The sequence below is a fragment of the Lytechinus variegatus genome, chromosome 18 (assembly GCF_018143015.1).
Source record: "Lytechinus variegatus isolate NC3 chromosome 18, Lvar_3.0, whole genome shotgun sequence".
Classification (NCBI taxonomy): Eukaryota; Metazoa; Echinodermata; class Echinoidea; order Temnopleuroida; family Toxopneustidae; genus Lytechinus; species Lytechinus variegatus.
In genome coordinates this window covers 2,066,895-2,081,395 of record NC_054757.1, presented here as the reverse complement: position 1 = coordinate 2,081,395, position 14,501 = coordinate 2,066,895, and the positions used below count along the sequence as shown (strand labels likewise).

At 35.7% G+C, this 14,501-nt stretch overlaps 3 non-coding genes across 3 annotated transcripts; all 3 read left to right on the top strand.

The window, feature by feature from the left end:
- Positions 1-5,513: 5,513 nt before the first annotated feature.
- Positions 5,514-5,585, top strand: TRNAG-UCC. The gene has a single exon. It is a non-coding gene; the product is annotated as a tRNA-Gly (tRNA).
- A 2,592-nt stretch (positions 5,586-8,177) lies between these two features.
- TRNAG-UCC lies at positions 8,178-8,249 on the top strand. The gene has a single exon. It is a non-coding gene; the product is annotated as a tRNA-Gly (tRNA).
- A 5,457-nt stretch (positions 8,250-13,706) lies between these two features.
- TRNAG-UCC lies at positions 13,707-13,777 on the top strand. The gene has a single exon. It is a non-coding gene; the product is annotated as a tRNA-Gly (tRNA).
- The last annotated feature ends 724 nt before the right edge of the window (positions 13,778-14,501 follow it).

Genomic DNA, 14,501 nt, shown 5'->3' with positions numbered 1-14,501 from the left:
AATAAATGGAAATGCTATATGCATTATTGGTAACTAGGTGTGCACTTGTTTTTTTTTCAAAGTTTAAATTAAAAAATCAATCATAATGATTACATCTGCTTCGTGCAACAAGAACAAATCAAATTAATCTATTGTTACAATTGAAGAGCTCAGTTGCATAAGGGGTAAGGTACATTTTTCATAAAATTTGATTTTTTTTTGGTCTCAATGTATAGATATTTAGTTGCTCTATAAGATGATACCAAAGAAAATTTGAAATTCACATTTAATTTTGCTTGCAAAATGCAAAAGGGATTAGGTCCACAATGGTAATTAAAAAATATATATATATAACAATTGAGGACGGGCAGATTTATTTTATATCCAATTTTATGTTCACATGATAGGGTAGTACATCATGACAATTTAGTTCCTCATGATATTGCATTAAGTGAGAATTAAAAAAAAACATGATTTTTCTCGGAATATATATATATATATATATATATATAATGCTGTTCGCTCCAGAGGGAGCTTTGGCGCGCTCTCGGGGATATGGATCCCGCTTTTGGAGTACTAGTCTCTTATCTCTCTCTGGGAGGGGTGCGTTTGGGGGCCGGGGTGGCTCATTTGCATTTGGAGTGAAGATTCATGTGCACAAGTTAGATCATGCTTGTGGCTCAGAATGTAGACTGAAATGGAGGGTAGCTAGGGTTGAGGGGAGGAAAGCAGGCCGCGCTTCCTTGGGCTTGGATGGGATGTGGGGGGGGGGGCAGTTGGGATGGAAAGGCTTTTACTTCGTTTACTCATTCAGTTCAATTGCCTCGCTATAAATTCTTTTGTTATAACTATTTTGTTCTTGATGAGTCGAATGTTATATTCTGTATTTTTTTTGTATGTACAATTCTTTTTTGTATTATGAATAATCATTTATTTGACTTTGTTAACAATGTTTTGTTAATATACTATTGTATGTATGATTTTGAACTGAATGTTTTAATAAATACTACTTCAAAAAAATCAAGAACTTGGAATCGATTACAAATATTCTAGTTATTAGCTCGTTGATAAAATCTGAAATAATTATGTTGGATGATTTGGAGTTTGGTATTGGTTGGAAAGGAGCAAAGGTCAGGCTACCTAACTTAGCTGAGACATCGAATTCATTTATCATTATTTCATGTTTTCGTACATACATACAATAGTATTGGCCAGTAGCAGGACTGATATTGAAAATTAATTATCTCATTACAAGTATATAGAATTGTTGGGCTTACCTTTTATCTTATGATTGATTTTTGGATTTAAACTTTTATTTTAAAACAGTTCCACACCTAGTTATACCAACAATGCATAGCATTTCCATTTCTTTGAAAGCAGGATAAAAGAGTATTGTACATTAAAAGCCTTGCTCACGGGCATAGGTGGCGCGGCCGGGGATCGAACCCCGGACTTTCCATGTATAGCCAGGCGCCTTAGACCACTCGGCCAAGGCACCTCCACAAATGATTAATGATTTCACTGCATCAATCAACTTGCAAGATATGTAGATTTATGTATTTGATAAAGTAATACCAAAAGATGGTTCAGAGAGAGAAAAGCGAGCAGGAGGGAGAGTTAGCAGTAGAAATGGAATGTAGAATGTAAAGAGAGAGGGAGAGAGAGGGGGGGGGGTTGTCGAATAAAAAAGAAAACAAAACCCCAGATCATAAAAACTTCATAAGCAAAGTAAGAAGGCTGTTCAATAAAACGTTGGTTTTTTTATATGAACTTAAGAATAGTTGAATTAACAGGGTTGAAAAACCCACTCTTTGAAAATTTAAAATGTTCAAATATTATCTTTGTTTCGTTTACATATTCTTTTCTTTAAAGTGTTAAACAGCTTATGTGAAATTAATGTTAACAATGTTGTATTAACAATTATTGAAGCATTAAAGTGCCATCTACTCCTTGAGATGATGAGATCATTATTTTGCCAGGTCGATATGATAACGTTATTATAGTAACGTTATTATAGTAACGTTATTATGTCAACAATGTGAAATCGTTATCTCGCCAAGGCAACATACAAAAAGAATGCAAGTACATGTAGGTTACACTTCGTAATTCCGAAACACGTAAATTGCCTATGCCTCGATGTTCGATAATCCGAAAACGAAATAAGGTTCGATGTTCAGAAGGTTCGTTAATCCGAAAACGAAATAAGGTTCGTTGTTCCGAAGGTTCGTTAATCCGAAAACGAAATAAGGTTCGTTGTTTCGAAGGTTCGATAGTCCGAAAACGAAATAAGGTTCGTTAAGCATTTAGTTTTCGGACTAACGAGCCTTCGGAATTACGAACCTCATTTCGTTTTCGGATTAACGAACCTTCGGAATTACGAACCTCACTTCGTTTTCGGATTAACGAACCTTCGGAATTACGAACCTCACTTCGTTTTCGGACTAACGAACCTTCGGAATTACGAACCTTCGGAAATACGAACCTGCGGAATATCCGAAGCTTTGGAATAACGAAGCTTCGGAATTACGAATATATGCGGTACATCCGTACATGTATATGCAGGGCCGTCGCCAGGGGGGGGGGGGGGGTGCGGAGGGTGCGAACGCACCCCCCTTCAGAACCCCCCCCCAAAAAAAAAAATTTAAAAAAAAATTAAAAAAAAAAAACCGGAGGGGGGGGGGGTAGGGATACTTGAGGGCTCTTTTGAAATAGATCTGGCCGGCATAACTGCATGAAATTGAGTTAATACGTTGTTTTTGTGTTTTTGTGTTTTTTTTCATAAAAAGCACCCCCCCCCCTAGAAAAAAGCTGGTGACGGCCCTGATATGTCAACATGACGAGATACGTTATAGTAAGTGCTTATTTTCAACTGCAATATAGTTTAATTACACATGTGGGCGTGAACCTTTCCTGGGGTTGTGATTGGTGGAGAGTTTCTCTGAGGGGGTGTTACATGGCCAAATACCTTTTTTATTCACCTTTTTTTAAAAATCAATTTAACCTCGATTCTCACATGCAGGCCAAATAATCCTCCACATATCGCAGACACAAATGCCATTGTCTGAAGGCCGACCATACACCGACTTTTTTTTTGGGGGGGGGGTGGGGGGGGGGGGCTGGGAGGCAGAGTGATTAACGACCGGATATCTGATACTCATCCCCCATTAATTCTTCGGTGCTCGTGTAATCGTGGGACGATGAAACGGACATCGCACGATCATTGGTATACTACGGATATCGTACGATGCATGGGCGATTGTCGGCCTGTGTACTTTCCCTCTTGGCATCTTTTTGTGTTGTGTTTAATGTACTTAAACGCACTGAACGTGCGACATTACGCGGTTTATAAAGGGCCTCCGATGTATCTGCGATCACCGACCGAATCACATTGGCCATACTCATTCATCGATGCATCACCTGCTGTAGTTCGAATGGATGCATGAACTTTACATAAAAATATTACAAAAACAAAAATGGTACATAAAAATAAAGTAAATTGGCAATAAATCTTATATCCATATACAAAATTAATAGCTTGATTACACATGATGTAGAGAACATGACAAATGAGTCTGTAACACTAAAAAGAAGCAAAGTTTGTACAAAATTTAGTGCCCCTAAGATTAAATACAATGTGTAAGTCATTATAGTGAAAATAAAATTGTATATATAAAATTACTGACCATTATACATTGCCTTAAAAATGAAGTAAACACGTCAATTAAAAATTTGTGACATCAATTCAATTCACTTCTTTATTCCATTTCCATTCAAAACATAATACAAAGTTATATAAAGTAATAAAAATAAAATAAAATTTTACAGACGAGCATTCTTACTTCGTAACACAAAACATTATAACATTGAGCATAAATGGAAATGAGGGGGTCCACTAAAAAAATAAAGCTTGTAAAGTGTGGATCCCCCTTGGAAATTAAGAAAATATAATCGACTTATTATATGCGTTTATATACATCAGTCAGATTCAAAGCCAAACCTTGGGAAGCTCACTAAAGTTAGATTTATTCCCTCTATTTTTTTACTTTAATGAATGTAGCTAGGTCGTATGTGTGTGAGATGGAAGAATAAAGATAGTGAACTCATGGATAGAGAAAGCGCGAATGAATTTTGAATGAATTTAAGGGCTGGAAGGATGGGGAAAACAAATCAGGAAGAGAAAAAAATAAAGAAAACAAAAAGGGGACAGAAAGGAAGAAAGAGAAAAAAGAAAAAAAAAGAAAGGAATGAAGGAAGAAGGACGAATGAAGAAAGAAAGAAAGAAAGAAAGAAAAAAAAGGAATTAAGGAAGAAAGAGAGAAAAGGTAGAAAGAATGAAAGAAAGAAAGAAAGAAAGAAAAAGAAAGAAAGAAAGAAAAAGGAAGGAATTTAGAAAGAACGAAACAAAAAGGAAGGCAGGCAGGCAGGAATTAAGGAAGAAAGAAAGAAAGAAAAGGCGAAAGAAAGAAAAGAAGGAATTAAGGAAGAAAGAAAGAGAAAAAGAAATAAGGGAAGAGTGATACATTTTACACAATAGGATGCACGCAATTTAATTGAGCCTGTTCCGATAACGGACTCGTGTAGTTCCGGTACCCCTCGGAATAACTTAACGTCTACGTGGCAAAACGCCGACGTGGCTTTAGTTTGGCTTGTCGATGTGAACAGTTACGGTCGTCCCCGGTCGTCCACAGTCTCAGTGAGGTCCCTCGACATATCACACGAGTTTTCAGCAGGTACATCAAACGTAGAATATACGTCCCTTTTCTCCTTTTAAATGTGGTACAATTAGTTTCTTCCTTTTCTCAGACATCAGGTCCCCGGGATTAAGTCTTTTTTAAAAGCTTTTTGTCAATTGAGAATTGATATCATTGATTTTGTTGGTGTAGGAAGTTTAAAGATTAGTGAACAGATTAAGATATCGAAGTTAGACGAGATGAGACCATTCATTCATTTCGATTTTCAGCAATATATAACAGATAAATTTACAAAATCTATCATAAATGATGTAATTGTTAACCAAATATACATAGGTTTAATGGGTTTGAAATCAAAGTAATTTTGTCAATAAAAAATTGATCAAATCGAAGATATGCGGATAGGCCTATAATTAATTATATTGCATACCATCTTTTCATTATGTGTAATGAACAATTATACAAACCCATCCTTACGATGGATATGTATTACGGCAATTACTCTTCAGTTTTTTGTGCGTTCAAGGCAAATTTCTCCTTTTCTCACAGTTTGATATTTTTGTTTTTTGCAAGATAGAAAACGAAAAATCATTAAATTTCTTGACTAATTAGTAATTATTATTCTACGTATTGGGTGATGTATGCTAATAGTATTTATTTAGATTCAAGTTTATACTTATAATCCTTTTTCCCCTTTATTTAAGTATGCAGGAGATTCAACGATTTCCACTGCCAGTAACTATTCTGAATTGCACTCTGGGACTTATCATTCAGTTTCTGGTTGCCGTGGAGACGGATCCTATCCGATTAAATTTTGTAAACTCCTTCTTCCGACTGTGCAAAGCGTTGGTGGTATAGTGGTTAGCATAGTTGCCTTCCAAGCAATTGACCCGGGTTCGATTCCCGGCCAACGCAGTTATTTTTTTTCTTTAAACCATAGCGAGATCATAAATTAAGTCCTCTCACTTGCACTTCCATTTCCGATATACTGTTAGATGATAGAAATATTGATTATTATTTTCTTCTTATCTTAGACAGATTCTTTAAATATCACCTAAAAATGTCATTTTGTTGTTAAATCATTATTTTGTTCTTTTCTATAGAGCACGGTTATTTGCAATTACCATTGTTCTGTCACTGTAATGTCAAGTTGTTAGATAGACACTTTCCCCAACTATTTTTTGGGTTCTTTTATGCGCATTACATGAAACAGATCACGCTTTAAGAGTTTTGTATACACCTTCTAAAATAATGAGTGTCATGTTATTTTACATGAACGGTAGTTTTATAACTTTTTGAAAGACAGCACCGTAGAAACAAAACAACAACATCTTGTCTACTCTCCTTTCTATCTGATTGACCCCTTATAGGTGAACTGTCCTCGAGTCGTGATTGGTCGAAAGTTTCTCCAGTGGGCGTGGCGTGATCAAAGACAGCGAACCTGACCCAATCAGTGAGGAGGGTATACTTAACTCGATCCTTTGGCACCGCGCGAACGGAGAGGCTGAGGAGGGGCTCGTGAGGTTAGGCGGGGTGAGACAAAAGACCGCGTTACGTAATAGACTTCACTTGATTGGTCATTTAGTTTGTCTCTGATCATGCCCCACTCATCAATCGAGACTCGATGAAGTGCTCTATTTGATTCATTATTTTACTTTCTTTCTTTCTTTTATCCTTCTTTCCTCCCCTCCTTCCTTCCTTCCTTCCTTCCTTCTTTCTTTCTTTCTTTTTTTTTGTTCTTTTTTTTCTTTCTTTTTTCTTTCTTTCTTTCATTCTTTCTTTCTTTATTTCTTTCTTTCTGTCTTTCTTTCTTTCTTTCTTTCTTTCTTTCTTTCTTCCTTCCTTCCTTCCTTCTTTCTTTCTTTCTTTCTATCTTTCTTTCTTTCTCTCTCTCCCCGTCTACCCCTCCTCTCTCCCCTTCCCTACACCTGCCTGTCTAAATATCGCAAATTCTCTCTCCCTCTCTCAATCCATCTCTCTCCTACCCCCCCCCCCCTCATCTCTCTCCCGCTCGATCTCCATCCCTCCCACTCTCCAATTCTCTTAATGTCTCTCTCTCTTTTTTTTATTCCATCAATTTTTTGCTTTAATGAAAGAAGCTAGGTCGTAAATTGAAAAAAATAACGTCAACTTACGTAGGTGGATGTGTGTGAGATGGAAGAATAAAGATAGTGAGATCATGGGAGAGAGTGCGAATGAATTTTGACTGAACTTAATGGCTGGAAAGATGGGGAGAACAAATCAGAAAGAAAAAAAATAAAGAAAACAAAAAGGGGACAGAAAGAAATAAACAGAGAAAGAGAGAGTGAGAGCGCCAGAAAGAAAAAGAAAGAAAAAAAGAAAGAAAGTGAGAGAAAGAAAGAAATAAAGAAAGAAAGGGAGAGAAAGAAAGAGAAAGGAAGAAAGAAAGAAAGAAAGGAAGGGAAAGAAAGAAAGGGTAAGAAAGAAAGAAAGAAAGAAAGAAAGGGAGAGAAAGAAAGATTGATATATTTTACACCATTGGATGCAATTTAGCCCCGAATTTAGCCTGTTCCGATAACGGACTCGAGTAGTTCCCTCGGAATAACTTTACGTCTACGTGGCAAAACGCCGACGTGGCTTTAGTTTGGCTTGTGATGTGAAACTATAAACGGTCGTCAACAGTCTCAGCGAGGTGCCGAGGTCCCTCGAAATATCACACGAATTTTCAACAGGTACATCAAACGTAGAATATACGTCCCTTTTATACTTTTAAATGTGGTACAATTAGTTTCTTCCTTTTCTCAGACATCAGGTCCCCGGGATTAGGTCTTTTTTTTATAGCTTTTTGTCAATTGAGAATTGATATCATTGATTTTGTTGGAGTAGGAAGTTTAAAGATTGGTGAACAAATTAAGATATCGAAGTTAGACGAGATGAGACCGTTCATTCATTTCGATTTTCAGCAATATATAACAGATAAATTTACAAAATCTATCATAAATGATGTAATTGTTAACCAAATATACATAGGTTTAATAGGTTTGAAATCAAAGTAATTTTGTCAATTAAAAAAAACTGATCAAATCGAAGATATGCGAATAGGCCTATTATTAATTATATGGCATACCATCTTTTCATTATTATGTGTAATGAAGAATAATACAAACCCATCGTTACGATGGATATGTATTACGGCAATTACTCTTCAGTCTTTTGTGCGTTCAAGGCAAATTTCTCCTTTTCTCACAGTTTGATATTTTTATGTTATGTTGCAAGATAGAAAACAAAAAAATCATTAAATTCCTTGACTAATAAGTAATTATTATTCTATGTATTGGGTGATGTATGCTAATAGTATTTATTTAGATTCAAGTTTATACTTATAACCCTTTTCCCCTTTATCTAAGTATGCAGGAAATTCCACGATTTCCACTTCCAGTGACTATTCTGAATTGCACTCTGGGACTTATCATTCAGTTTCTGGTTGCCATAGAGATGGATCAAATCCGATTGAACTTTGTAAACTCTTTCTTCTTACTGTGCAAAGCGTTGGTGGTATAGTGGTTAGCATAGTTGCCTTCCAAGCAATTGACCCGGGTTCGATTCCCGGCCAACGCATTTATTTTTTTTCTTTAAACCATAGCGAGATCATAAATCAAGTCCTCCCACTTGTACTTCCATTTCCAATACACTGTTATAGAAATATTATTATTTTTCTTTCTTATCTTGGACAGATTCTTCAAATATCACCTAACTATAAAAAAAATGTAATTTTGTTGTTGAATCATTATTTTTCTTTTCTATAGAGCGGTTATTTGCAATTACTATTGTTCTGTCACTGCAATGTCAAGTTGTTAAATAGACACTTTCCCCCAAATATTTTTTTTTTGTTTTTTTTTTATGCGCATTACATAAAACAGATCATGCTTAAGAGTTTTGTATAATTATGAATATAAACTTTTAAATAATGAGTGTCATGTTATTATACATTAACAGTACTTTTATAACTTTTTAAACGACAGCACCGAAAAAACAACAACATCTGGTTTACTCTCCTTTCTATATGATTGACCCCTTAATAGGTGAACTGTCCTCGAGACGCAATTGGTGGAGAGTTTCTCCAGTGGGCGTGGCATGATCAAAGATAGCGTACCTGACCAGTGAGGAGAGTGTACATATAACTCGATCCTTTGTCTCCGCCCTACGACACCTCTCACCGAGCGAACGGAGAGGCTGAGGAGGGCTTGGGCAGTTAGGCGGGGTGAGACAAGAGACTGCGTTACGTAATAGACTTCACTGATTGGTCATTTTGTTTGTCTCTGGGTATGCCGCACTCATCGGAGAAACTCTTGACCAATAGAGTCTCGATGAAGTGCTCTATTCAATGGAATAATTTACTAGGCGTGTTTTTTAGTCAAAGGAATTTATAGAGTGTAATCAATCTTTAATAATATTTAGGTATCTGGCGGATAACTGAAAAACACGTTTTTATTCAACACATCTCATTTTGAGGTAGACATAATTTTATCATGGACCTATTATTATTGTGATAGGTCCATAATTTTATCTTGTTCTATCGGTTTGAAATCGGTGTTAACACAACTTGTATTTGTACTTAATATACATTGTAGTGATGTTTTAACACTATACAAGCTTTGAAACGTCTGTATAAAGCGCTTTATAAATTTTGTATGTTATTATTATTTTCATTACCGCAATTAATCTGCAGTCTTTTGTGCGTTCAAGACAAGTTTCTACTTTTCTCACAGTATGATATTAAAACTTATGTTCAATATTTTGCAAAATAGAATACACTAAAATCTCTTGAATATTTGACCATCATTCTGTGCCTTTGCTGTTATTTGTTGTGTTATATATAAGAATAATTGTAAAAGAATTCTAAAAGCAATTACATTCATCTATTAGTTGTTTCCCTTTGGGGATGGCCAAGAATTGTAAAGAACATTCAGGAATGTCTTTTTATTATGCAGGCCTTGCCTATTTAAAGGCCAAGGAGTTGTATTGTTATTTCTGAATAGAGATTAGGAACAATAGGCTTAGCTATGTTATTGACACTGTTGATTTCAATGAGGTCATTCAAGAGTCTTCTGGATTTTTGACTGCTCCATTATAGGAGAATGTTCTTTTGGAAGAAGGTGTTAGAACCTTCTATGGTGGTGACATTTTTTAGAAGCTTCTAGATTAGTTGAAACTTAGTATATATAGCTGCAGTTTCTTTAAGGACATCATCACACCATCACATCATATGAGAGCAGGAGATCACATCACATCATATGAGATCACTTCACCAGATCAGATCAGAGCAGTTTATGCATCAATGAACTGTTTGCAGTTATTTTGAGAGAGAAATTATCAGTTCTCATCAACATCATCAACCTGTTCAATGAACACGTTTCAACCCATGGATTGCTGAAATTGACTGTTAATCATCATCAACATCGTCTTCACGGACATTTCAACTCGTTGCAGTGACTCTTATTATTCATCGGACTTCAACATCAGTTTCATCATCGCCATCATTGTGAATTTTCGCCAGTCAACTGGGATTTTTATCATTTGGATTATTACTTGGATATAGCATCATCACTTCGGGATTTTACATCGGACACTTCAAGAGATTTATGTAAGATCATTATTTGTTTTATTTTATGTATAATTATTTCCTGTAATAAAAAAGGGGAATTTAAATTACATCTTCTTTGTTATTTGTTGCAGTATCGTAACAAATAATCTTGGGGGCTTGTCCGGGAATCGAAAACCAAATTTGTACAAGCCAATTTGAAACTAAACCAGTTGTCCGGGAAACGGAAACCAAATTTGTACAAGCCAAGGCAATTTGAAACGAAAACCAAATTTGTACAAGCCAATTTGAAACTAAAAGCCAATTTGAGACGAAAGTCAATTTGAAACAAAAGCCAATTTGAATTGGAAACCTTCTAGACTATGTGTCAAAGCTTAGAGAAAGGCTCTCAAAAGCTTGTGATGTGGCTAAGGAACACTTGAAAGAGTCGCAGGGAAAAATGAAAGCTCATGCTGACAAAAATGCAAAAGAGCGAAGTTTCAAGCCTGGAGACAAAGTATTAGTGTTGTTGCCTTTGCAAGGTGAGCCCTTGAAAGCTAGGTTTAGTGGTCCCTACATAGTCAAAAAGAAATTGAATGATGTCAACTATGTGATCAGTACCCCTGATCGAAGAAAGTCTCAAAGAGTTTGTCATGTAAACATGTTAAAAGAATACTTTGAGCGAGAGGCTAGTCAGCCAATAGGTACAACACAGGTTAAAGAAGAAGAAAAACATGTAGATGTTCATGAAGAAGAATACCATGGAAAGACAGATAATGAATTGTCTTATACAGATGTATCCAAGAACGAACCATGTGGTGTAAAGTTGTCTAACTCAGAGATGTTAGAAAACATGGATGAGGCATTAAAACACCTGCCTGAAGATCAGAGAAATGATATATCTGGCCTGTTAAGAGAATATGAAAATGTGTGTAAAGACAAACCAGGTCGTACACCTTTAACTGTACATGACGTAGACATAGGTGATGTAAGACCTATCAAACAGAATCCTTATAGGCTCAATCCAAGCAAGTTGGAAATGGTGAATAATGAAATACAGTTTATGTTAGATAATGACATAATCGAACCGAGTCAGAGTAGTTGGAGTTCTCCCATTGTAATGGTTCCAAAGCCAGACGGCTCTCAGAGATTTTGCATTGATTACCGAAAGGTAAATGCAGTAACTAAGACTGACTCGTATCCAATTCCTAGGTTAGAAGATTGTATTGATAGGGTTGGAAATTCTGCCTATATCACAAAGATAGACTTGCTTAAAGGATATTGGCAAGTGCCACTGACTGACCGAGCCAAAGAGATATCAGCCTTTGTTACACCTGAAGGCTTGTTTCAATGCAAAGTCATGCCTTTTGGAATGAAAAATGCACCAGCAACCTTCCAAAGGTTGACAAATCAAGTGATTGCCGGACTTGACAATTGTGTCGTATACATTGACGACATCCTAGTATACAGTGATACTTGGAATGATCATCTGAATCATTTGCGAGCACTGTTTGACAGACTGGACAAAGCCAATCTAGTAGTGAATCTGATGAAAAGTGAATTTGCCAAGGCAAAGGTCACATATCTTGGTCATGTGGTTGGTCAAGGGCAAGTGCTACCAAGAGAAGCCAAGATACAAGCTATCTTAGACTTCCCAATTCCCACAACTAAGAAAGAATTGCTCAGATTCTTAGGTATGAGTGGCTTCTACAGGAAATTTGTTCCAAATTACAGTACTGTGGTTAGTCCTCTGACAAACCTGCTGAAGGCAAAAGTGAAGTATGTTTGGTCTGACGAATGTCAAAGATCATTTGAGAAATTAAAGGCCATTTTGGTGAATGAGCCTATTTTGGTAGCTCCAAACTTCACAAAGCCATTCAAAGTAGCAATTGATGCTTGTGATGTTGGAGTAGGAGCAGTATTGCTCCAAGAAGACGAAGAAGGCATCGAAAAACCAGTGTGCTACTTCTCTAAGAAACTCAATCGGTTTCAAAAGAAATACTCAACTATTGAAAAAGAGGCCCTGAGTCTCGTACTAGCCCTTCAGCAGTTTGAGGTGTATCTAACCAATGGAGAGATTACAGTCTATACAGATCACAATCCTCTTGTGTTTTTGGAGAAATTCAAAACAAAGAATCAAAGACTGTATAGATGGAGCCTAATGCTCCAACCATTCCCTTTGAAAATTGTACACATAAAGGGAAAGAATAATGTAATTGCTGATGCTCTATCAAGAGTATGAAAAGTGAAATTATTCATGATTTTGACCAAGTGTGTCATTTGAAGAAAACATTTTTGATGTTCATTTATTTTAACATGTTCGTTAAGTACTATATCTTTGTACACGATAACTGTAAATGATTTATCAAGATGACTTTGAACAGTTAAAAGAAAAATTAATCTTAAAGAAACCTTTACTACGGTAAAGCTTTCTTTTCCCCGGTGGGGGAGGTGTTATATATAAGAATAATTGTAAAAGAATTTTAAAAGCAATTACATTCATCTATTAGTTGTTCCCTTTAAGGATGGCCAAGAATTGTAAAGAACATTCAGGAATGTCTTTTTATTATGCAGGCCTTGCCTATTTAAAGGCCAAGGAGTTGTATTGTTATTTCTGAATAGAGATTAGGAACAATAGGCTTAGCTATGTTATTGACACTGTTGATTTCAATGAGGTCATTCAAGAGTCTTCTGGATTTTTGACTGCTCCATTATAGGAGAATGTTCTTTTGGAAGAAGGTGTTAGAACCTTCTATGGTGGTGACATTTTTTAGAAGCTTCTAGATTAGTTGAAACTTAGTATATATAGCTGCAGTTTCTTTAAGGACATCATCACACCATCACATCATATGAGAGCAGGAGATCACATCACATCATATGAGATCACTTCACCAGATCAGATCAGAGCAGTTTATGCATCAATGAACTGTTTGCAGTTATTTTGAGAGAGAAATTATCAGTTCTCATCAACATCATCAACCTGTTCAATGAACACGTTTCAACCCATGGATTGCTGAAATTGACTGTTAATCATCATCAACATCGTCTTCACGGACATTTCAACTCGTTGCAGTGACTCTTATTATTCATCGGACTTCAACATCAGTTTCATCATCGCCATCATTGTGAATTTTCGCCAGTCAACTGGGATTTTTATCATTTGGATTATTACTTGGATATAGCATCATCACTTCGGGATTTTACATCGGACACTTCAAGAGATTTATGTAAGATCATTATTTGTTTTATTTTATGTATAATTATTTCCTGTAATAAAAAAAGGGGAATTTAAATTACATCTTCTTTGTTATTTGTTGCAGTATCGTAACAGTTGATATCCTTTATTCATAATTTTTTCTGCAGAGATTCCACGATCTTCACTTCCTGTGACTATTCTGAATTGCAATCTGGGACTTATCATTCAGTTACTGGTTGCCATAGATACGGATCCAATCCGATTGAACCTTGTAAAAATTTTCCTCCTCCTGTACAAAGTGTTGGTGGTATAGTGGTTAGCATAGTTGCCTTCCAAGCAATTGACCGGGTTCGATTCCCGGCCAACGCATTTTTTTTCTTTAAACCGTAACGAGATCATAAATCAAGTCCTCTCCATAGCACTTCCATTTCCAATACACTTTTAAATTTAGGCCTATCGATTATTTTTTTTCTTTCTTATCTTGGACAGATTATTTAAATAGCACTAAACTATAAAAACTGTCATTTTGTTGTTGAATCATTTTTGTTGTTCTTTTCTATAATTCACTGTTATTTGCACTTACCATTGCTCTGTCAGTGTAATTGCAAGTTGTTAAAGGTCAAGTCCACCCCAGAAAATTGTTGATTTGAATCGATAGAGAAAAATCAAACAAACATAACGCTGCAAAGTTCATCGAAATCGGATGTAAAATAAGAAAGTTATGACATTTTTAAGTTTCGCTTATTTTTCACAAAACAATTAAATGCACAAGTCAGTGACATGCAAATGAGAGAGTCGATGATGTCCATCACTCACTATTTCTTTTGTTTTTTAATTGTTTGAATAATACAATATTTCAATTTTTACAGATTTGACAAGAAGGACCAACTTAACTTAACCATAAACTGTTAAAACAATGGTAATTCCACATGTTCAGGGAGAAATGAAACTTTGTTTCACTTAACAAGGAGGAGAAAATTAGAATATTTCATACAATAAAATACAAAAGAAATAGTGAGTGGGTGACGTCATCAAATTTGCAGTGTTTTGCCTGTTGGATTTTTCTCCTTTTTTTCAAATCAACTTTTTGTTG